General features: G+C 36.7%; 1 pseudogene; it reads left to right on the plus strand.

Moving 5' to 3' along the window:
• Positions 1 to 1,742: 1,742 nt before the first annotated feature.
• LOC114051486 lies at positions 1,743 to 25,494 on the plus strand (annotated as a pseudogene).
• Positions 25,495 to 26,190: the final 696 nt, after the last annotated feature.

Below are 26,190 nucleotides of genomic sequence, written 5' to 3' on the forward strand. Positions count from 1 at the left end.
TTCCTCCCCTCCTGCTTTCCTGTTGGACAAGACAGATTTCTATATTCAATTGATTGTGTATACTGATAAGAGTAAGGTCCAAGCAATGCCCATCGACCACCCTTCCATCTTTCCCTCCACCATAATAGTGTTTTGCACCTCTTCATGTGAAATAATTTACTCCATTCTACCTCTCCCTCCCTTCTGCACCCAGTGTATTCCTCTTTCTCATCCCTTAATTATTTGTATGTCATTCCCTCAAATTCACTTTATAGCTGTACCCTCTGTCTATGTTTATTACTTCTAGCTGTACTATTAGTGGTACAATTTTTAAGAATTACAAGCATCATCTCCCCATGTAGTGATGTAAACAGTTCAGCTCCATTGAATCCTTTATGTTTTCTTTTCTCTTTTTATATTTTTAAAGGCTTCTCTTGGGTGTTGATATTAGAGATAAACTTTATTGTTCAGTTCTGGTCTTCTCCTTATGAAAACTTGAAATCCTTCTATTTCACTGAATGACCATTTTTTTTCCCTTGAAGTATTATGCTTAATTTTGTCAAGTAGGTGATTTTTGGTTGTAGTCCTAGCTCCTTTACCTTCTGGAATGTTATGTTCTATGACCTCTGATCCTTTAATGTTGCAGCTGCTAAATCCTGTGTAATCCTGATTGTAGCTCCTGATACCTGAATTGTTTCTTTCTAGCCACTTGCACTATTTTTTACTTGACCCAATAGTCTTAAATTTGACTATAATGCTCCTTGTAGTTTTTGTTTTGGTATCTCTTTCCTGAAGGGATCAGTAGATTCTTTCAATGGCCGTTTTGCCCTGGTTCCAGGATATGGTAGTTTTCCTTGATTACTTCAAAGATGTTGTCCAGGTCCTCCTTTTTTTTTTTTTTTTTTTTGGTTAGGCAATGGGGTTAAGTGACTTGCCCAGGGTCACACAGCTTTTAAGTGTTATGTGTCTGAGGCCGGATTTGAACTCAGGACCTCCTGACTCCAAGGCCAGTGCTCTATCCACTGCACCACTTAGCTGCCCCCAAAGGTCGTCCATTTGATTATGGCTTTCAGGTAGTCCAATGATTCTGACATTATCTCTTCTGTATCTATTTTTCAGGTCAATTGTTTTTCCAATGTAGTATTTTATCTTTTTTCTACTTTTCATTTTTTAAAAAAAATTTATTTGATTGATTCTTGGTATCTCATAGAGTCATTAGCTTCCACTTGCCCAATTCTAACTTTTAAGGAGTTGTTTTCCTCATTTAACTTTTGCACATTTCCTCAGTTAACTTTTGCATTTACTTTTCCACTTGGCTAATTCTGCTTTTTAAGCAGTTGTGTTTTTGTTTTTGTTTTTGTTTTTCCCCAAGCTGTTGACTCTTTTCTCATAATTCTCTTACATCACTCTTACTTCTTTTTCTGATTTTTCTTCTACCTCTCTTATATAATTTTTAAGCTCCTTTTTGAGCTCTTCCATGAGTTCTTTCTGGGCTTGAGACCATTTCTGGTTTTTCTTTGGGGCTTTGCCCATAGGTGTTTTGACATTGTTGTGCTTCTAGTTTTGTGTCTTGATCTTTCCTGTCACCGTAACTTTCTATGGTCAGATTCTTTTTTTGTTGTTTTTTTGCTCATATTTTTTGGTCTTTCTCCTTTCTTTTACATTTGAGCTATGATTCCGGGGTGGAAGGGACATTGTCTCAGGTTTCTTGTGCCAGAAGCTACAGAGCCTGGCTATTTACCTAGTGCTACACTGAGGTTACCATGAGGCCCACAAAGGGACCCTCATATCTGGTGGGATGGGGGGTGGCAGATGCTGCTGGAGGCTGGAGGGCTCTGGCAGCTTACCTGATGCTGAGCAGGTGTCCTAGTGTTGGTATTTGGCATGTGCTGAGGCTGAAGTGGTGTTTCTGCATTTCTCCAGGCTACACCAAAATACATGGAGGTCTGGCCAATGGAAGCTGCCTGTTTGCCTGGGGCTATGCTGAAACACATGGAGATCTGAGTACTGGAGGTTGTCTGTTTGGAGGGGGTCTTGATGTTGGCATTTACCTGCATTTACCTGCTCCACCACACTGGGGCTCAGGATCTCCCATTGGTTTGCTGAGGTGAGGCTTGCTGCTGGCTTGCTGGGATGCTTCCTGTCCTATCAATCCAGTCATCCTAGACTGGGGTCCCCTTTTACCCAAGTGAGACAGATCTTTCCTGCCTATCTTCCAAGTTTCTTGGGCTAAAAAATTGTTTCAGCCCATCTTTTTGCTGCTTCTGCTGCTCTAGGATTTGTTTTAGGATACTATTTTATGGTTGTTTGAAGGTGAATATGGGAGAGTTATGGTGATTAACTGCTTACTCTGTCATCTTGGCTCTTGAAAGTGGAAAACCAAAGCCAGTGTTTTGAAGTTGGGTTTGAACCCAGGTCTTCTGGACTCCAGGCTTAACTCTCTATCTACTGTGCAACTTATCTGCCTTTATTGTCATGTATATTCTTATCTATTTATCTATTTAGTTTCACTCCTAGCCTCTGGTAGAAGATGAGCTACTTGAAGTCAGTGTTTTCTATGTTGTATTTGTATCTGTGTGCCTAGCACACTATTTCATATGTATTAGATCATTAATAAATACTTGTTAGATTGGATTGGAAGAGCTAGAGGAGTCTTCCATTGCTTCCCCTACTGTGGTACTGCCTTTCCTCCACCTCCTTATATTTTGGCCTTATGCCACATGTCCCCTTCCTTATCTCCTTCAATCCACCTAATGAAAGTCACATGTCCATGTGTATAAGATGGAGTGAAGGGAGACCTCATGATCTGGTCACTCTGATTTACTGCTGTCTCTGGCTAATGTTAAGTGAGTGTGGTGGGGTCTCACAACTCAATAGTCTATCTGAAGGAACCACAGGCAATCCAGCATGCTGTCCCTTCTTCATTTCTGATTTCATTATAAATATAACATTCAATGCCAAAGAGACACCCCAGGCTTTGCCCCTGAGATGCAACTTTTGGGGGCTTTTATTTCTCCGTCAATGTTTTCATTTGGACAAAAATGTCATCCTTTTCAAGCCCTCCCAGCTGAGACTAATGCAATCCCATTTACTTTTTAAGAAGAAAATGAAGACGATATTTGAATATGTAAACCAGGTCTTTGTGCAACTGGGCCTTTCTGCCCCTCTAAATTAACACTGCAAAGTATCCTGTGGTCAGAATCCCTTTTTATTAAGTAGGATTTGAGAAGTTGCTTCAACTCTGAAGGAATGTTAAAAAAAATCACTGGACTCATTAAATATAGGGCTGAGAGATGGAGTCTTTATTAACATTTAAAGTCCTCCCAGACAGACTGCTAAGCTACAGAAGGTATTTTTAAAGACTGAATATTTTACAACTGCCCTAATTGTGGAACATAAAAGGGATCTGAAACATTTTCAGGATCAATTCAGTCTTTGGATGCCAGGCAGCTGAACTGTCTCATGGAATGTGATAAATTCATATAGATTGGAATTAGAAACCATTTCAGTATTACAAATAGGAGCTGGGGTTTTATCTTCAGGATTTTATTATTGATTAAAATAAAATACATTGAATCAATCCATTAACAAGTATTTATTGATCACCTACTGGATGCTCAGCATTATCAGAACCATCCTTTGAAAAGGGTTTAGGTAGAGCATGGGCCTGGGGCAAATCTATGGTACTAATCCTTACAAGTTTTATGTCTACCTCCATAGACTTAAAGTTGGAACAGACTTCTGAGGTCATCCAGCTCAATTCCTTTATTTTACAGATGATGATACAGAGGCTCAAAAAAAGAAAGTGATGTTCCCAAGGTCAAAAAGATAATAAACAAAAGAACCAGTATTTGAACCCAGGCCCTCTGACTTCAGATCCAGTACTCTTTCCATTGTTCTGAGCTACCTCGATTTGTCCTAGAACTTGGTCTGATTTTACCTGGCACCATCACTCCAGGCCTTATGTTATACTCCAACAATCACTGAAGTATTTTGATCTCTCCTTTTCCTTATCACTCCCTACCTTGTCTGTGTACATGTCTCATTCTTGGTCTCTAGCAATTGCCCCACACAAGAATGTAAGCTCTTTGAAGTCAGGGGTTGTGTTTAGTTGTTATTTTTAGCATCCCCTGTATCCATGATGCCATCTTGCAAACAGTAGGCACTTAAATGCTTTTAGAGTTTTCTTGAATGGAAATTTAGAAACAAACAAACAATCAAACAAACAAAAAAAACCCCCTACATTAAACACCAGAAGAGGAGTCAATGTCTGTGGAAGAAGAATAGAATAGTTATCAGATTGCTGCCCTACAGATTTGACTCACAGTACTGTGGATGAGTGTCTCATATTTTTCTTTTTTAACCATGAACTGGAAGTCTTGCCTCCATTCCTCTCTCCCCATTCCTTATCCCTTCCAACTCCCATAAACCAAAAACTACACAAAGCAAGGGGACCAAAGGAATTGTCCTAATTTACAATATTCTATGAATACTTTTGAACACTCTACTAGACTCAGTGTGGCATACATAAAAAAAACATAAGGCATTGTTGAGAAGCTTACAATCCAATTAAACAAGTGCTCTATGGTTAAGATGCCTATTAATTAATAAGGAGCCATTATTAGTAATACAATGTATGCACATGAAACAACAGTGAATAATGCAAGAAAGAATGTAATTTGAGGATCAATTATATGGTAGACACTGGAAAAGATGGAGGTGTTCATAGGACAGGAAGAGCAAGGAGGACAAGATGGCTCCAGGAAGACTCTGTATCCCAAAAAAGAACCACTGATCTCAGGCATCTAGCCCAGGTCCCCAGTTTTACAAATGAGGAAGCTGAGTGCCTGTAAAGCCAAGCTGTTTGTCCATGAACACATAACTAGTTTGTGGTGCGACAGGAACTGGAAGCCAACTCTCTTGATTCCTAATGTTCTCTGCACTATTCCATACTTCCTCCTAAATCATCAGTCTTATCCAGATCCCAGATCCAATGAACACAGAATGAATTGATTTCTGCTTGTTAGCTATTTCCATCTCTATGTAAATAGCTATATCCCTGACTCTTTACTTCTTAATTTTCAGCCTGCATAAGGGAGGGAGGAAGGGGAGCTTCTGAGCTCACAAGTTGCAATACCTTTAGCTGAGTCAGATGGGGCAATAGCCAGGCACAGAGCTATCCTACAAAGTGCTGCCTCAAGCTGGTTCTTTGAATGAGTCAAATCATCAGTAGCTGATGTTCCCAGACTTACACAGAACCCTTGCTCCTCCCCCACCTTCTAACATATAGACATTTACCTTGCTTTGGACCTATTGTTCCTGGACTCAGTTCACAGAGCACCCTGCTTCTGCCATAGTCCTACCACCATCCCCAGGGTATTTGTCAGAGATAGATAATCAGATTCAGATAGATAGATAGATAGATAGATAGATAGATAGATAGACAGACAGACAGACAGACAGACAGACAGATAGATAGATAGATAGATAGACAGATAAATAGATAGACAGACAGACATAGATGGATAGACAGAGACAGACCTATAGATAGATAGGTGGATGTATAGATACATGATAGACAAAGATAGATAGATGATAAATAGAAATAGAGATGAGACAGCTATAGAAAGATAATAGCAATATATCAACATAAATGATAGAGTAATAGAGATAGCTATAGAGATAGATATAGATAGATGTAGATAGATAGTAATTGACAGGTACAGAATAAATAGATATAGAAAATGGAAATGCAACTTTGGCATTGTGGCTAGAGAAATGATATCAAAGCCAGAAAGCTATAGGTCCAAGTCTTATCTCTGATGCATATTTGCTGTGTGTCCCCGGGCAAGTCATTTAAACTTTTGGTGCCCTAGGTGACTTTCTAAGACTTTTTAAGGTGACTTTCTAAGTTGCAGAGAAGATGTCTATGGACATTTTAGAGTGAGTTTCCTCATCCAGAAGGTCTCTGTGCTGTTGGATAATGGAATCACAGGTCCTATCCCAAGCCCTTTTGATAATTCAAGGTCATCACTTTTGACATCAGTTACTGACTGTGCTGAAAAGTGAATGAGTTGAGTATCAAAAGATTTGAAAGAACTGGAGAGTTTTATAGCTTTTGCACTTACCTCAGAGCGTTGTTGTGAAAAGCAAATGAAATTATGTATGTATACATGGTGTATGGCCAACCTTAACACAGTAGAGAAATAGAAATTATCTTTTTTCAAAGAGTAAAAAATGTCATATAAATGCTTATTCCAAACTGAAAAATAGAGAACCTTATAGTTGTCATGCTATAGTGAAAAGTATTCTGGATTCAGCATCAGAAGATTTTGGTTCAAATTCTGGTACTGCTATCTGTGTAATCTTGGGTAAATCACTTAACTTTTCCGGGATTCAATTCCTCATCTGTATGCTGAGGGGAATGGTGGGATTAGAGTGAGAGCCTCTTAGGTCCCTCCTAGCACTCAATCTCTGATTCTATGCTCTCATGACCTCTCTTCAGAGGTCATCTAGGGTAATCCATACCAGAGCAGAAATCTCTTCTTACATAGCCACAACAAGTGGTTGTTCAGCACCCATCTGATGAGCTACAGTGATTGAGATTGTTGACCTTTTTGAAAATTGTGTAAGAGAAAACAAAAAATAGAGCTGGTAATGATGTAGACTGAAGATGATTCTCTACTTGAACAATCTTGTTTTGGAAGAAAGAATGGAGTACTTCTAAGAGGAAATTCTTTCCCTCTTGAATACACAGTATTATGTGCTTCAGATAGTTAGGGTAAATAAGATAGTAGACATTCAGAGGAGCTATTGATATTCATAAAATAATGAGAGGAATCATGTTCAATCAATAGAATACTCATCCATATTTTTAGTGTAACCCAAGGCTCAGAATGCCAAAATTCTGCCCCTTCTCCCACCCTTTGTCCCCAGCTGGGCTTCCATGGCCTAAGTTCAATGTTGGAGTTTAGCCCCTAAATACAATTTCCTATTGCCCCCCTCCCCACAGTGTTGCCTTGGAAAATATTAGAATAAAGCTAAAATATTGTCTAGGTCCTCCAGAGAGATGTGAATATAAAAGGTCCCCGATCCTAATAAAGTACTCAAGGTAATGAATGAATGTATTGGTATATAGAACAGTCTCTATTCCATCCCAAAGAAAATTCAGCAAACACAAAAGTTCTTTGTATAAACATTTAATGCAATTCTCCTCTCTCCTCTCTCCTCTCTCTCTGTCTCTCTCTCTCTCTCTCTCTCTCTCTCTCTCCTCTTTCTCTCTCTCTCTCTCTTTCTGTCTCTATTTCTCTCTGTCTCTGTCTGTCTCCATACCTCTCTGTCTCTGTCTCTGTCTCTGTCTCTCTCTTTCTCTCTCTATACCTATTTTCAGAGTCCTAAAGTTCTGCAAACTTATAACACCACCCTATAGTTTGGACTCCTCTTGTAAGAGAAACAAACATGGGGTTAGAAAAGTAACCCTGTCGATAGTTAGTAACTCATACTTGTACCTCAGAGACTCATACAAGCATCCTGCCTTGTGGTATTATCCAGAGGGAATGGATTCCCACTGAAAGAAAAAAACATATTTGAGGCTACTAGACAGGCAATCTGTTTCTCCTCTCATTAGAAGGCTGACCCTCTGAACTCAAATTTGAATTTGCTGTATAAAACTCCAAGGATATCATTGCCCTGGCATTTTATTGCCCTTAAAGGAAGGATGAATTCAATATTGCGATGCTGAGGAAACACCACCCCTACCCCCACAAACACACACCTTTCCATAAGAATGGGTTTCAGGAACTCTCACCACACCTGCAGGAAGCTCATACTTACGAACTTCACAGATCTCATGATTCTCTCAATGGCTGGCATTTCTTCAGTTTAAGAGTCATGTCCCTGTTCTCTAAGGATGGGGCAAGGAACTTTGTCTTATCTCTTCTTTGTTCCTGTCACTTTCTACTTCATATGTTACATACCTATGTAGATGTCATATTCTCCCTAGTAGACTAGAAGCTCCTTGAAGTCAGGGACCTTATTGTTTGTCATGTCTGTATCCCCAATATGTACTCTAGTATCTTGCATGTAGTAGGAATTTTAAAAATGTTTTTCTTTTTTTTTCTTTTTTCTTTTATTTGTTTTAGGCAGTTGGGGTTAAGTGACTTGCCCAGGGTCACACAGCTAGTAAGTGCGTTAAGTGTTTGGTCTGAGGCCAGATTTGAATTCAGGTCCTCCTGACTCCAGGGCTGGTGCTCTATCCACTGTGCCACCTAGCTGCCCCCTAAAAATGTTTTTCAAATTAAATTTGAACATAAATTTGAAAAGCAATAAGCTGAAAGGTTGGAAATGACTTGTCCACAATCTGCTGGCTAGTAAGCATTAAGGCAGACCTCTAGCCATTGCCCTCTGATTCCAAATTTACTATTTTGTCCTATGTGTCTTGTGGGCAGCTAGGTGGTGCAGTGGATAGAGCAGGGGCCTGGAGTCAGGAAGACTCATCTCCCTGAGTTCAAATCCAACCTTAGAAACTTACTAGCTAAGTGACCCTGGGCAAGTCACTTAACTCTATTTGCCTTTGTCTCCTCATCTGTAAAATGAGCGGAAGAAGAAAATGTCTTTGCCAAAAAAACTCCAAATGGAGTCACGGAGAGTTGTACAGGAATGAGATAGCTCAACAACAACAATCTGTGTGCCCTGCGATGGGGCCTTAATGGATAGAAAGGATAAATAATAATAATAATAACAATAATGCCTTCACAGCATTCATAATCTAATAGAGATCATTCTGGGAGGGTCTGAGATTGTATTTTCTATCAAAAAAAATTTATGCAGCACATTCCTGGGCTTCATTCTGTAATTGTCAGTCCCTTCTAGGCAACTCAGAATGGCAGGGTAGTGAGCAGAGAAGCATTTAGTAGAGATAATCTACAGATAAAGAATAGTTAAATGCTACTTAATCACAATAGAATGATAAAATACGAATATTATTCAAGCCCAATGAGGCATTGTCAAATTATTGGCTTCTCCATTTAGGGTCCTACATAATTATCCTTCTTATCATTGCAAGGATTTCAGTGCCTTTTTATTAATCTGTATCATTCCATACCACTCAGGAATATTTAGCCAATCAGACTTCTCAGTTATGGTTCTTGAACAGTCCTGACCTTGGGAATATGAATAGAGGATGAACACAACAGAGTAGTGCTTTTAATGACGATGGAACTGCCATGAGAAAAGAAGGAAGCTATGGACTTAAAAAAAATAATTAAAGTTGAAATGAGAAAAATCATAATTAGCTAAGGGGTTACCCCCATTGGTTGGAATGTTTCTCATTTGCCCTTTGAACAATGAGGTATAGCTAGTCATTTCCTCTACATCTGGTTGTCCCAGCTGCTAACAGCAGGCTCAGCTTTCAATTTAAATGTTACAGGGATGTATTTAAAATATTTGGAAAATAGCTGCAGAAGGGGAAAGCTTCGAAGTGTATTTTCAGGTAGCAATAAAACTTAACGAACACCTCCTCAAAGTGTCACAGGGCCAAACAGTAATCCAAAAGATGCCTAGCCAAGCATTTGGTCCACGAAGCAATTAAAAAAAGAAATATGCAGGGGTGGAGGGAAGAGAAAATATCAAGAAACTATGATAATTTATGAAATCTGGTGTCAAGTAGGTATCCAGAGAGGTGCTGGGGAAAAGAGACAAAATGAGCAAGACCAGAATGACAGACACTGACTGATCAGTACTTTTCAGGAAAAGGTAACAGAAGGTCTTAAAATGTGAGTATAGACTTAAAGGGAATCCAGGTGAGATTTGAGTTAGGCTGGTTGTCTATCTCAAGGAACCAAAGTTTAGTCACAAACTACTCTAATCTAAGTATAGTGGATATTGATGATATACAGGTTCACACGAAACCACATGCTTCTATTACACCTTCACCCTCAGATACAACTCTTGTTCTGGCTCTATTAAATAAAGCTATATGAGTAACCACACACTCAGGATTGACTCAGTCCAAAAATACAGACTAATTTGGAGTTGCCTGAGGTTGGGTAAGGTCTATGAAGTTTTTGATACTGAGATAGACTAAGAAAGGCTGGAGCCTTTAATGAAAGCAACCATCTAGAGTGAACAATGGCGGCTAGGTGGCACAGTGGGTAGAGCACTGGGCTTGGAAACAAGAAGATTCATCCTCATGAATACAAATCTAGTCTCAGACATTTACTAGGTGTGTGAACCTAGGCAAGTCACTTAACCCTGTTTGCCTCAGTTTCCTCATCTGTAAAATGAGCTGGAGAAGGAAATGGCAAACCACTCCAGTATCTCTGCCAAGAAAACCTCAAATGGGGTCACAAAGAGTTGGACATGACTGGAATGAATCAATAACAACAATAAAGGGTGAACACATTTCAGGCAACTTTGAATTGACCTATCGTAAGTAGACCAGAATGATAAACACAGAGGTTGACATCAATCAGCCAATGAATTAAGAAGTGATTTATTCCTTTACTATATATCAAACATTATGCTTGATACTGAAGCTTCAAGACAAAAACAAACAATTCCTACCCTCAAGGAGTTTTCATTCTATCAACAGTCCCTTGGCAGAATTTTTTTTTGTCACTTTCAGATTCTGATATTATGGATTCAGCTATTTTAGCTACTTCAGTTTATGTGTTTCCCTCTTTTCCTCAAGAAAAGAGGACCTATTGAACCAGCCTGCATTAGACCCTGAGGAAGCTTGGAACGCTGACAGAATCAAAGTCAGGTTCTGTTACTAAGCAGGTAAATGGAAAATTTGAATGAGATTAAAGCCAAGTTTTCATAAAGACCACAATAGCAGGTGAGGAGGAGGGGGGAGAGAAGTGGTAGATAGGAAGTTATTAGTTGAGTCTGAGAGCAAAAGAGTCAACGTTGAAAGTCTTGGATGAGGGGAAGAGGAACATCATGGTCAAGGAAACACCAAGGTAGGAGTATGGGAAAGCATGGAACAAAAACTGATGACAAAGTTGACCTCAAGCAAAGAAGTAGTCTAAGGACATATCCTTAAAAAATAAACAAACCAAAAAAAAAAGAAAGAAAAAAAGGAAAAAACAAACAAACAAAATCATTTTGTTTTGACACAAGAGGCATTTCCTAAAGAAGAATTAAAGTAGTACACCATCAAAGGATATGAACAGTCAGTTCTCAGATGAAGAAATTAAAGCCATCTATAGTCACATGAAAAAATGCTCTAAATCACTACTGATTAGACAAATGCAAATCAAAACAACTCTGAGGTACCACATCACACCTACCAGATTGGCCAAATTGACAAAACAGGAAAATGATAAACGTTGGAGAAGATGTGGGAAAATTAAAACACTGATGCATTGTTGGTGGAGTTATGAAATGATCCAACCATTTTGGAGAGCGATTTGGAGCTATGCCCAAAGGCCTATAAAAATGTGCATACTCTTTGACCCAGCAATAGCACTTCCAGGGCTGTATCCCAGAGAGATCATACAAATGGGAAAAGGACCTACATGTACAAAAATATTTATAGCAGCTCTTTTTGTGTTGGCAAAGAATTGGAAATTGAGAGAATGCCCATCCATTGGGGAATGACTGAACAAATTGTGGTATATGAATGTAATGGAATACAATTGTTCTATAAGAAATGATGAACAGGCAGACTTCAGATAAACCTGGAAAGACTTGTATAGTCTGATGCTGAGTGAAATGAGTAGAACCAGGAGAACGTTGTACGCAGTACCAGCCACGTTGTCAGATGACTAATATTGATGGACTTAACCCTTCTCAGCAATACAAGGATCTAAGACATCTCCAAAGGCCTCATGAGGGAAAATGCTATCCACATCCAAAGAAAGAACTATGGGGTTTGAATGCAGATCGAAGCATACTATTTGCTATTTTTTTTCTTGTGTTTTGTTTCCTCTTTCTAGTGGTTCCTCCCGTTGGTTCTAATTCTTACCTACAACATGACTAATGTGAAAATATGTTTAATAGGAATGTATGTGTATAGCCTATATCAGATTGCATGCCGTCTTGGAGAGGGAGTGGAGAGGAAGGAGGAGAAAGATTTAAAACTCAAAAGTTTATGGAAGTGATTGTTGATAATTCAAAATAAATTAATTAAAAATTAAAGAAAAGTAAAGTAGTACACCATCCTTGCCTCCCAAGTGCATTTCTTAAACCCAGTTAAGTATGAATACCCAACAGGTGATAGAGATTTATAATACTTGGAAATTTCTATTATGTAAATTTGTCAATTGTTAATTGAAAGTAATGATGTATCCTTTAACTTGGAAGGGATGCTAGCAACTGATGACCCTTATATTTCATTAAAATCTTGTTTCTGCATAATGTTATCTTTACCTACTTTGTGTAGTCACTGTGCATATTGTTCTTTGGGCTCTGCTTTACTTCACACAAGTCATCTCATGTTTTTCTGAATTCTTCCTATTTGTCGTTCTTTACAATATAGTAATAATCCACTACATTCATATACCATTGTTTGGTGAGCCATTTTAATTACTGGAAACAAATTTTATTTCCAGCTTTTTTAAAATCACAAGTAATGTTGATTTGAATATTTTTATACATGTTATTTTTTCCCCACTGTCAATAACCTTGGGGGCGTAATACCAGTTGTCATATTTCTGGGCACAGGGTATAAAAATCTTAGTAACTTTTCTTGCATAATTCTAATCTATTATTCAGAGTGGTTGAACCAATTCACAAATACATTAGCAGTGAATTAACATGGTTGTCTTCCCACAGCCCCTTCAGAAATGAATCTTCTCAGCTTTTACTATCTTTGTTAATTTGATGAGTGTGATGTGATATCTCAAGGTTATTTTAATTTGCATTTCTCTGATTATTAATGATTTTTAACAATTTTTCAAATAATTGTTGAGAGCTGGCATTTCATTTTACTAAAATGCTTGTTCATATCCTTTAACTATTTGTTTATGAGGGAAAGTCTCAATTCTTATAAAATTTTGGAAGTTCCCTATAGATTTTGGATTTCAGATTCATTAGATAGCCCCCGATTTATGATGATATCCACAACTCATACATAGATAGGGCTTCAAATTTATGAAGTACTTTCCCCAAAATAGCCCTATGGTGATAGTATGATTTTCATTATCATTTACTCTTGGGGAAACTGAGCCTCAATTAACAACTTCTTACAAACTCCCTAGGAATTGGTTGCCTTTATGAATGCTTGGCTTTAAACTTAGTCCAATTTTCCATTTTCCATTTGCTTCCATTTCCATTTACCATTTAATGTTGGTTTGGAGATAAGCTTTGGAGCTGGCATTCACACCCAGGCATCCTGACATCAGAACCAGTGTTTTCACCATGTTGTTTTGGGTGGCATGTGAGGCAGACCTGATTCTCCCATAGCTGTAACCTTTAAGGCAGGTGTTCTCAAATGTAGGAGATAAAGGTCTGCCCTCTGTGCTAACTGGAATTCTAAGAGAGTAGATTAAATAGTCTTGTCTTGTCAGAAGCAAAGGAAATAGATAATAACATTATGAAGTGTGTTCCACACAGAAGATTGTGTTTATTATCAGTGCAGTATTTTGACATGGAGCCATGTGGAACATAATGAAGAGAATGTGAAAGTTAAGGGAAGGACTTGAGTAGCCACCTGAGTGGCTCATCGAGATCCGAGTTGAATAGCTACCCATGTCATAGTTTCATTCTAGCGTACTAACATCATTAAAGCAGTTTCAAATTCCAGTTCTACTATTTTCCACTTACATGAACTTAGGTAAATCATTTGCCATCTCTGGTCCATTGCTTACTTTTTTGTAAAATGAAAGGGTTATGCTTAGATATCTTTGTGACTACTTTACAACGTTAACATCTTATGAAAGAATTCTGTCATTTGCTAAATCAAATGGTTAAATATTTTGAAATATAATTGGTATTTTACTAGGTCACATGATTTACAAATAAACAGAAACTTTCCTCCCTTTTGAACAGAAAAAAATGAAAAAGAAAAAAGGAGATAAAAAGAAATTTACACAAGTTTATTATATATTTAAAAGAAATAAGTTGTACATGATTTGCTGTTTCATGTGCAATCATTTTAAAAATTATACTGTGTTGTAGAAATGCTTGTTTTATTCCATAAATTAGAAACAAAATTAATAAAAATGTAAAAAAGGAAAAAAAATAGGTAGCCTCTTTCGCTGTCTGGTTTTATAAACCAGAATGTATCTGGAGGTATTAGTTTTAAACTTCTTCATTTTATGAGGCATTGATCCTGCTTTAGGAGTTTTTACAAGTGTTTTCTTATTCAACAAATTAAATATATTTTTATTAAGCTTCTACAATATAGAGGATGCTGTACCAAGCCCTATATGAGATACAGAGAAAAATAAAACATATTCCTTGCTCTCAAGGAATTTACAATCCAGCAAGTGGAGACAATGTGTACACAAATCACAAAAATGCAAAACAGAATTTTAAAGTTCAGTAAAAGAGGTACAAAACTTTTATGGAGTTTAGAGGACAAAGAGAGGGAAAACCTGGCAGAACCACCATTAGAAGCTTCATGGAGGAGTTGGTATTTGTACTGGTACTTGTATTAATAGAGATTGGTGAAACTGAGGGCAAAGAATTAGGGGACAAAGGAGGACATTCTAGACAATGGGAACAACATAGTTAATAAATAAACACTTATTAAGCACCTACTATATGCCAGGAACTCTGGTGGGTGCTGGGGATTCACAGACAAAAATGAAACAATCCATGCCCACAGGGCACTTACACTGGAAAATTGGCATATCAGAAAGCAGCCCAACAATAACTCAATGATTATATGCTCAGGAAACACTTTCCTGTAGTATAGACATTTAGAATGGAATTAATTTGAGATAGAGTAGGCAGGAAGTAAAGAATTAAGAAGCTTCTTGATGAGGGGGGAAAGAGGAGAGTGTAAAAGCTGGCTTGAAGCCTAACATCAAAAAAACCTAAAATCTTGGCAACTGGTCTCATCACTTCCTGGCAAATAGAGGGAGAAGAAATGGAAGCAGTGACAGATTTTATATTCTTGGGCTCAAAGATCACTGCAGATGCAATGTAGCCACTGTAGCCATGGAACTAAAGATGCTTGCTCCTTGGAAGGAAAGCCATGGCAAATCTGGATGGTACACTAAAAAAACAAAGACATCACCTTGCTAAAAAAAAAAAAAGGTCTATATAGTCAAAACTATGTTTATTTCTAGTAGCAATGTATGGCTGTGATAATTTGACTGTAAGGAAAGCTTAGTGCTGCCAAATCAATGCTTTTGAGTTGTGGTGCTGGAGAAGACTTTGGAGAGTCCCTTGGAGAGCAAGGAGGTCAAATCAGTCAATACTTAAAGAAATTAATCCAAGCTATTCATTGGAAGGTCAAATACTGAAGCTGAAGTTTACTTTGGCCACATAATGAGAAGATGGGACTCATTGGAAAAGATGCTGATCATGGGAAAGATTGAAGTCAAAAGGAAAAGGGGACAGCAGAGGATGAGATGTATGGACAATGTCATGGAAACAATGAACATGAACTTAGACTTTAGAGATAATGGAGGATACAAGGGCCTGGCATGCCATGGTCCATGGGGTCGCAAAGAGTCGGACACCACTGAACAGCAATGACAAAAGTGTGGGCAAGTTGAATTGGGATCAAATTGTGAAAGGTCTTGAATATTGGGTGAAGGAGTTTGAACTTTATTTTGCATAAGAAGGTGGGAATTACTAAAAGTTTTTGAGGAGTCGTATGCTATAATCAGAGCTGATTTAGGACACATAAACTTTCAGTATTGTATATGTATATAGATTAGTGAAGAGAGTCTGCAAGCAGGCAGACTGGTAAGGACGTTCTTAAACACAGGATGTCCCAAAAGTATTAGTGCAGTTTTGAGCTATTAAAGCTCCCTAATTGCCTCCTTGTAATCTTATAGAAATTTTATTATTTTATAATATGAAATAAGATTTTGTTAATTTATCATATTATTATTGCATTCCAGATGAGAGGTTAACAATCGCAGTGAAAATAGAATTGATTCAGTCATCATAGCCATATCATTTATGCTCTTTATTTCTACCACACACTTTGAAGATAAATGACTGTTTTTACAAAATCTAAGGATAAGATGATTTTCATTTAAGAAATTTTATTTATTTAACAGATAATTAATGTGTTAAAAGAAAGCTAATGTGGGCATAATACAAAAAGTGATGAGCTGGAGTGTGCTTTTGTAGGTTTTTCACATCAGTCATGCTTCAGACATGCTTTTGGACAAAAGATATTAATCTTCTCTTCACTGAGATGCTATCAAACACCTGGGTCTGAGATTTACTACTGCTAATATGTCCTTCAGTTATGCTAAACTCAAGAATGAAAGGCTTAGGAGACTCTCTGTGACAGAAAACTCTGATATGTTCCTGTGGATATCATCATAAATATCTCTTGTTAGGGGGGAGCTGAACCAGCAGGTCCCTGAGTGGGTGCTCCTGCCATGAAGCAAAAAGCTTTCTCTTTTATTGTGATGTTAAGAGAAGAGTGCTCTCAATGCAGATCTCATTCTTCATTGGGGCTTTCATCCTTGAGCATCTGAGTCTGTGAAGGATAAGAGCACTGGTGTCCGTGGGGTTCTTTGTAGTCATCCTGCAGATGACTTGCAATTATCTAACAGGAAAGTGAGAAATACCCCCCTTTTGTGGAACATTTGCTGGGTCAATTAATTAATCCAGTGCAGATGCCTTAGAGTGAGAGACTCAGAGGAAAGTATGACAGTCTTTTGAGAGCAAATTCTTCAAGTAACTTAAGTTCACAATTTCCCCCCCCCAGGCAGGTGGCCCAGGAAAGAGCAAAGTCTTATCTTTAATGAGGAAAAAAGAAAAGTAAAGGCGATTACCATGGGCGAGGGAAAAAAGAATAAAATTTTCGGCTTTATTCTGCTTTACACACACACACACACACACACACACACACACACACACACAGAGCAAAAAAGTTGTTCTAAAACCAAACTAGTCTGGTCAAGCTGAACCTTAGTGCTGTCCTTCCTCAATCTCCATATCCAATCAGGTATAAAGTTTTTATTGATTTTACTTCTACTACATCTCTTGAATCCGTCCTATCTCCAGAGTCATGAAACCTCTACCCTAGCTCAAATTCTTTTTACTCCTCTCCTGGGCTAAAGTGATTGCCTCCTGAATGGTCTCAAATTTCTTCCTATTCCCATCTGACTTAATATTCTAAAACATAAATTTGCCCTTATTAAAAATCTTTAATGAATTTCTTTTTCCTCTAGGATATAATGCAAACACCTCAACCTGACACAATCTTGCTCTCACTTGTCTTTCTAGGATTATCTCCTATTACTGACTCGCTAGCTGTTTCTTTTCTCCAGAACCTCTAAATTGCTTACCAGAATGGATGGACTAAATCAATGCTCCTCTAATAATATATTAGTGTACTTGTATTCCCATGCCCCCTCAAACAAGAGAGTGTTTCCATTTTTGTCATCTTTCTCAACTTGTTGGGTGGGAGGTGAAACCTCAGCATTGTTTTTTTTTTGTTTGTTTGTTTCTTTTTTTTTTGTTTTTTTTTTGTTTTGTTTTGTTTTGTTTTGTTTTGTTTTGTTTTTTGGCAAGGCAATGGGTTAAGTAACTTGCCCAGAGTCACACAGCTAGTAAGTATTATGTGTCTGAGACTGGATTTGAAGTCAGGTCCTCCTGAATCCAGGGCCAGTGCTCTATGCACTGCCCCACCTAACTGCCCCCTTATCATTGTTTTGATCTGCATTTCTCATACTATTAGTGACTTGGAATAGTTTTTCATATAGTTGATACTAGTCAATAATTCTTTTAGGAACTATTTGTTCATATCTCTTGGCTACTTATTGATTGGAGGATGATTCTTGATCTTGTATATTTGTATCAATTCCTTACATATGTAGAATATCAGACATTTAGAAATATTTAATACAAAGGGTTTCCACCCCCCTATTGACAGTTTCTCATCTTATCCTAGCTGCATTGATTTTATTTATACAAAAAGTTTTCAATTAAATGTAACTGAAATTTCCTACTTTATCATTTTGTGATCTTTTATCTCTTGTTTGATTAAGAATTAGTTGTTATGGAAATATGTTTAACATGATTGTTCATGTATAACCCATATCACATTGCTTGCTGAATTGGGGAGGGGAGGGGGGAGGGAGAGAGAGAAAAAAAAGTTAAAACTCAAAATTTTACGAAAAAAGAGTGTTGAAAATTATTTTTATATGTAATTGGAAAAAATCAAATATTTTAAAATTAAAATCATTATTATTAAGAAAAAATAATTAGTTGTGAAAAGCACCTAATCTCTATCATTTTTTCTAATGTTTTAAATGCTGTAATGTTTAATATTGATGCCACCTGTCCTTTATGAGCCCATGCTAGAATGAAAGACAGAACACACAACAACCTGTGAGATATAAAGTGATGCTCTAAATCTGATTTCTGTCAGACTGCTTTCAGGTTTTCTCACAAGTTCTTGTCAAATAGGAAGTTCTCACTTAAGTAACTTATGTTCTTGGGTTTATCAAACTTTATTTAAATTGTTTCTGATTCTCCCATATCTAGTATGCTGATTGTTCAACTTTTGTGTTTTTAATCAGCACCAAATAGTTTTAATGATCACTGTTTTATAGTATAATTTGATACCTAGGAATTCAATTTTCACTTCATTACTATTTTTTTCCATTATTTTCCTTGAGATTATAGAGAGTTTGGTGCTTCAAATGAATTTTGTTATTATTTTGTCTAACTTTATAAAATAGTATGTTAGTAGTTTAGTATGACAATAAATCTGTATATTAGTATCTGTAGTGTCATTGCTATTATATTTATGGGGATTTCATAGCAATGAATATCATTCTAATTACTGTTATTCTTTATTTCTTTAAAAGGATGCTTATAATTATAGTTATCAAAGTATGGAGTATGTCTAAGTAGATCAACTCCCAGTTGTTTGAACTCATTTTGTAGTTATTTTGAATAAGATTTTCCTTTCTGTTTTTCTCTCTGGATTTTGTTATTGCTGTTGCAGAAACACTGAAAAGTTTGGGGATTTAGTTTGTACTTTAATGAAGTTGGTAATTATTTCATCAGTTTCTTTACTGATTCTCTAGGTTTTTTTTAAGTAAACCACCACATCCTATGCAAATAGGGATAATTTCATCTGTTCTTTGGCAATGTGCATGTCTATAATTTCTTTGTCTTGTCTTATGACTGCTACCAGCATTTCCAGAATTATACCAAATAATCCTAGGGTAAAAGGAAATTCTTGCTTTACCCCTTGCATTTATTGAAAAAGCTTCTAGTGTTTCACCATCATAAATGATATGAATTTGATTTAAAATTTTTATGATATTTTAAAAATGGCCCTTCTGTATTTATATTTTTGAGGTCCATTTGATTTAGCATAAATTAGTGTTGCACCTTGCCAGGCAATAAGTATTCATTAAGTGCTTACTATGTGCTAGGGTTACGAAGAAAAGCAAAAGCAATTCCTGCTATTTAGGAGTTCATATTCCCATGGAGGAGATAACATGGGTACCACTATGTACAAACAAAATTTATGCAGGGTAAGTTGGAGGTCATCTCAGAGGCAAAACACTAGTATTAAGGGGGACTGGGAAAGGATTCTTGCAGGAAGTGGAGTTTTAGCTGAGCCTAGAAGGGAGCCAGATAAGCAAGGAGGAAGAGTTGAGGAGGGGGGACATCCAGGTAGGGGGGATAGCCAATGAAAATCCATGGATTTGGGAGCTAGAGTATCTTGTGCCGGGAATGGCAAGAAGGACAGTGTTGCTGGATTGTAGAGTAAAGAGAGGGGAATAAAGCATTAGAGGATTGTAAAGGCAGGAAAGGGTGAGGTTCTACAGGGTTTTAAAAACCAAACAGGATTTTATGTTTGATCCTGAAGGGAATAGGTGGCCATTGGAATTTATTGAATAGGAAGATGACATGATCAGACATATGCTTTTGAAAAATCACTTAGTAGCCGAGTTGAGGATGGACCAGAGTAGGAAGAGTCAGTCTTTTCCCACGTTTATCGGTATAATCATGGGGTTTTGGTTGTTTTTGTTTTGAATATAATGTTCATCATTTTCCAAATGTTGAAGCATCACTGAATCCCTGGTCAATATCTAGCTTGGTCATCATGAATGTTTTGAATCTTTTGTTGTAATCTTTTTTTTTTACGATTTTATGAAACTTTCATCAATATTCATTACTGATATTGATCAATAGTTATTTTTCTCTAATTTATCCCTACTTTGGATATTAAGAACATATTTTTCCCTAAACTGAATTTAGCAAAGTGTCTTTTCTTATTTTTTTTGAAAATAACTTTTGTATCACATATTCTAATTACTCTTTAAATATTAGATCTAATTCACCTATTATTCTATCTGAACAAGTTTTTAACTCTTTTGATTGTTCCCTTATGGTCAGTTTAAATTCATGAAGTGTTATTGGAGTTGTACCAAATTCAAATGTTAAAAAACACACTTAAATAGGATATATAATTTTTAACCTAAAGATAGAACTTTTTAACACAGACTTGTTGCCAAGTTGTGTGCGGGGATAGGAGTGGAGGTAGGGGTAGATAGCAAAAGGTACAACCCTCCAACTATGAGTCTTATAGCTCCTATGTGAACATTTCCTCCCTTCATTCAGTGCTTCAAGGCCACATTTAACACCTTGAATAAACCAAGTCTGCTAAAAAAAGTTACTGGAAACAAATTATAAGACTGTTCAGCCAATTCTTTCCTATAGCTAAGTATAAACCAGAGAGGAGAGAATCAAACAAAGGAATAAACAAGGGATTTATTCTCTTTGTGCTTATGAAATAGGCATTCCTTGAAAAGGTAAATAGGGAAAATGAAGTGCTATGAATAACTTGATATAGGACTTAAGTGGTGAACAATTTTTTTTCTATAATTGGTATATAGAGGACAATTCAAAGACTCACAAACACATATATTGATCATTTGACTTTTTTTTTCTCCTTTACTCCCAGTTTTTATGATTTCCCAGAAAGGACCAATGGAAATATAAGCATTGAAATCAATGCTTAATCAATTTTTATTCTTTCTAATTAAAGAACTACATTTAACAGTTCTTCCTGAAATACTAGAAATTAATTTCAATAAAGGAAATAAATATATCTGACCCCTCTTGGAATATTTTTTCCTCTTTCTCTCTAAGAAATATTGAAAACACTAACCTTAAGAGCTTTTCACCATTATGTTGCTGGATTATGCTGGGAAGGTGAGCAATCCCTTTTCATCTTCACTTGCCAGTTTCTGAAGAGTTATCTAATGCAGACTGGGGTAACTCGGAAGACATTAGCTAGTCAAGAGCAAAGGTGAATTCTTTCTGGGATCATATCATCTCAGTGTAATAGGGGTTTGAAGACTGACTAGAGTTCTGAGATTTTGGGACAAGTCTCCCCTCTCATTCCTGAGAACAATTTGTACTATTATAACGAGAAGGTAGATTTGATCCATGCCCCAGAGTTTCTTAGGGGAAAAAAAGATGCACCCTTCTAAACACAGTTGGGAAAGGGTGAGTATGGGGAGAAAAATAGGAGAAATAATGTCCTTGTCGTAGATTATAATTTTGCATTACAGAATGAAATGCTTTCCCATAAATAAAAACAATAACTACAGTTGGCTCTTCTGTTCTCTACATTTTTAATCAAATTTTGAAATAGTAAAAATATGGCCCCTGGTTGACTTTTACTTGCAAATGTCTAATTGTTCCTTACTAATATTCTCATGAAAATGTGTTATTTTCCCTTCCTCCAGACACCTTGTATATTGATCTCTCATTGGCTTCACGATTATGTCGAGTACAGCAAAATCTCCTCTGTGTACACTTGGTTCAATATGATTACTTTTCTGATCTCTGTCCTGTTTAGTGCTATTTCTGCTTTCTCTATAAGCACAACTAAAATTGGAATGCTAGGTTCCAATTGTTGTGGTTCTACTGTCCTTGAAGGAAAAAAAAAGTTTGTCATAATATGTTTTACAGATCTTTTCCTTTTTTTCTTCTGTTTGTTGTCCTCATTCCATTTTCATCTTTAAGTGCCCTTGAGATGACTTTGCTTGGTTGAATGTCTTGCCAAACTTTCTTTAAGTATTTTTACCACTTCTCTGTTCTATGAGACAATACTACTCATAATCACCTATTACACTTCTTCATGGGGTTTTACAAATGACTTCATATTCTAATATGATCTAATCTTTGACAGCTGCCTCTCTTTGGCAAGTATGTTAGAAGTTTGATGACCATGCTGTTTTCTTGATTTTTTTGTTCTCCTTTTGGGACAATTAATTTTCATTGGTTAAAATAGAATATGAAATAATTACAATCAGTGTCAATTTCTTTCTATTGTCCATTTCCCATTTTTGATAGATAATTATTTGTTTAAATAGTCCAGGATTGAGTTGTTTCAATTGCATTCCATACTTTTTAATCATTGTTATTCTTTCTTCTTGGTTTTTATTTATTCTAACCTTAGCTCTGATAAGTAGATGGTTTGATTGCACAGTCAGATGATTTAGATATGACTACTATATCAAAAGCAAATCTTTTCTTGTCTATTATAACTTAATCTATTTTTTATGATGTTATTTGGATTTTTGTCACCTCCACTGTCTATAAACTTTTTTTTCAAATATAGTGCTCATAACAGTGTTCTGTGTAATATAAAAGACTTTGATGACTCTCATTCCATCTTTCTGGTCCATCAACACCTGCAGAACCATGGCAGGCAATTATACAATGACTAGTTAAAAGTAGACGTATTGCTGAAAGTCATGTAGTCCTGGAGATCAGGTAGTCCGTTTTCTCATATTTTATAGAAGAGAAAACTGAAACTTAATGATATGAAGTGATTGGTTCATGGTCACATAGGTAGCAAAGTCATGAACTTAAGACTTCTGACTCTATTGCACTAGAGTTGCTCTGTGCAAAATCATGAAGCCTATTTAAAAACTGAGTCTGTGTTTGATACATGTTTATACATATGCAATACATATGCATACTCATATTTATACACATATACATATATATTCATAGAGACACTATCCATACAGATAGACACACTATGTATATGCATATAGGTGCATATATATATATATATACACACATACATACACAAACACACATGTGTATGTATATTCAGAATTGTGATTTCACTGGTTTAGAGAGTTCCAGTGAGGACACTTCCTCAATTGGTACAGATTCACACTTCCTGAGCAACATAGAGCTGTAGAGAGTTGCCTTGGGCACTGAGAGATTAAATTATTTTCCTATTGCTACTTCATCATGTGCATCAAAGTCAGGAACTCAAAGTTAAGGTTTTTTTTGTTAAAATTTTTATTTTCAGCTAACAAATATTTTCAAAATTAATCTGTCCCTACCCCTAAGCAATTTGGCCTTCTATTGAGCTTGTAATGGATGCTTTATAGGTCTACATTGGGCTGGCATAACCTTCAAGAACCTGGGTCTCTTCCCTTGAGAGATGCTCAGAGCTGGACTTTAGTGGAGGTGATAAAGGGCATATTGAATGTCAATAGTGATTAAAAAAATACACACACATACAAGATTGATCTTATTCTTCAGATGCAGATATTGAAATATCTATCCAATTCTCCTCCTGACCTTAAACCAGCCTTGAATAATGACTTCTTAAGATAAAAGCAAAATAAGAAATAATTTATATTTCCCTTTAGGTTATGATAGAAGTATTCAACAGATCTTTTTGCCTCAGTACACTTTTTGACTGCATCACTTCAGACTTAGTAAACAGCAAAGGCCTTGATTATTTTTTGAGAAGCAACTTAGCTATTATAGGATTGGTCAAATGATAATAATAATAACTCATATTTATGTAGCACTTCAGGATTTATAAGGCACTTTTCTTATAATAAACCTTTGAGGTAGGTAGGATATTATTAACCTCACTTTACAGATGAGAAGAAAGAGGTTCTAAGAGGTAACATTACCGTGATCACATACTAAGTGCCTGAAATCTGCTTTAGTTTTCCCAATTGCAAGTTTTGTGCTCTAGGCACTATGAAATAGTATCTTTCAGTATTTACCTCTCTGGGATGTTCTACTAGTCTGAGAATTTAGTCAGTATTTAGCTACCATAACTAGCCTTGGCATTCAGTCAAGAGTACACAGTCTACCTTGGCAGCTCTGAAAAGAACATCATATTTGGAATTGAGGATATTTAAATCTCAGTTCTACTATTTTGTTTCCTGTGTGAACTTAAGCAAGGCAATTCCCCTCTCTGGACCTCAGTTTCTTCCCCTGTGAAAGGATAAAATTGGATGAGGTGATCTCTAACTCCTTTGAACAGTGAGCCGTAGACTACCTGACTCATTTCCACCATCTTGGCTATAGTTCACTTGACACTCACTAACCCCTTCCTGGAACCTCACTTCTGGCTTACACAAAGATGACCTTGTAAGCCCCAACCCCAGGCTCAACCTATCAGGTCCTAGGTCTTCCTCTTCTCCTCCAGTAAAAGAATATGGTTGTCAATATGGCTCTATGAACTTTTTTACTCACTCTATGGTGTGGGTCAGGTTGTGACCTGACACACACCATAGTGCCCCTGGACTTAGCAAAATGCAAAGTGCAGGAGATCCCTGAGAAACACAAGAACAACTTTAATGAATTCTCCATCGTACTTAAACAAGATGGTGTTGGCGATCTGGCTAAAATATGAATTCCAACTTTTATTGGCTACTCTATGCAAGAGTTCTGCAAATTTGGTTTTTATTGTCTTCAAAGTCTTGTATAATGACATTCCTTGAGGAGGAAAGCAGCCATGTCTGGCCTGTTTTACTTTATTTACTTTATTTAGCTTGCTCTGCCACGGTTGAAGTCTTTGCTGTTACTTCCCTGGCTCTTATGAAAATTACTAAGGTTAGAATTCAAGCCCAGCCAGAATATGCCAACAATCTGAGGGAAGCTGTTCCCAAAGAATTATGCCTAAATGCATTCTACAGAGGAGTTGCTCCTTTATGTGTGATGCTTGCTTGCTTTGAACATTCTATTGAAGTGCTGGACAAATCGGTAGTTCCAAAGATCAGAAGTGAATGGTCAAAGAAAGAGTAGCCATTTGTGACATCAGTGGAAGGCTACATACCTGGTAACTTCTGTGTCCTTGTCTCACTTTGTTGGGTACCTGGTATCTGTGTTGAACAAGGAAAAGGGCAGCTGTATTTCACACTTCACCAGAGGCTTGGATTCAAATATAAAGATATATGGAAGATTCTCTTTGCCTATATCATAATGATTGGTTCCCTAACTACACTACAGTAGTTCATCTATGACTCAGGGAAAATTTATTTCAAATTTCCCTATCTTCTTCCACCTGAGATACTAGAGTCTCTGCAGAAGAAATTTGGATTCAAACAGTTGATAAATCAAGACAAAATCTAGTCTAAATTTTATTGCTTACTTGTGTTGAGCAAAATACGAAATAAACTTTTACATTTAAAAGAAGTTTTTATGTATTTGACTGTGAAGATTTTCTATTCTTGACATAATTATTAGTTGTATACTTGCTTAATGCAAGAGCTTCAAAATTTAATTGTTGTAATAAATCATCTATTCTTGGGGAAAAGTAGACTCTATGAAGCTCTATAGGTTCTATTATGCTGGAAGATGATGAGGGGAGTTCCCTGATCAACTTGATGCATTTATAGAGTGATAAAGATTTATGTGGGTCATTGATTTTATCTCATTAATTGGGAATTATGTGATTATATCAGCTATTTTAGAAGAGAATTTCCTTTTTGTGTATACAGTATAAAGGAAGTCTTCCTTGTAATCCCAGCCTCCCTCTCACTCCCCCTTTTGCCTTTTCTGAGAACAGAAATGAGATTGGGAAAGTAACTTTGGTCCCCTGCACTTTGGCATAGCTCTGCTAGTATGTGGTGTTAGAAAGAAAACACGCAGCCATAAATATAAACAAAAAACTTAGCCTGGGGTGATATGTGAGTTAATGGTAAAGGAATAAAATTAGTATAATTAGGATCAGGCAGATAGATCATGAGAACCATACCAAGGACAGGAAATAGGGGACTTTGTCTCGATGTCTTGACATCTGAAAGAGGGAAGAGGGCATGACACAAT

This window comes from Vombatus ursinus, unplaced genomic scaffold (assembly GCF_900497805.2).
Source record: "Vombatus ursinus unplaced genomic scaffold, bare-nosed wombat genome assembly UNPS02014802.1, whole genome shotgun sequence".
In the NCBI taxonomy this organism is placed as follows: Eukaryota; Metazoa; Chordata; class Mammalia; order Diprotodontia; family Vombatidae; genus Vombatus; species Vombatus ursinus.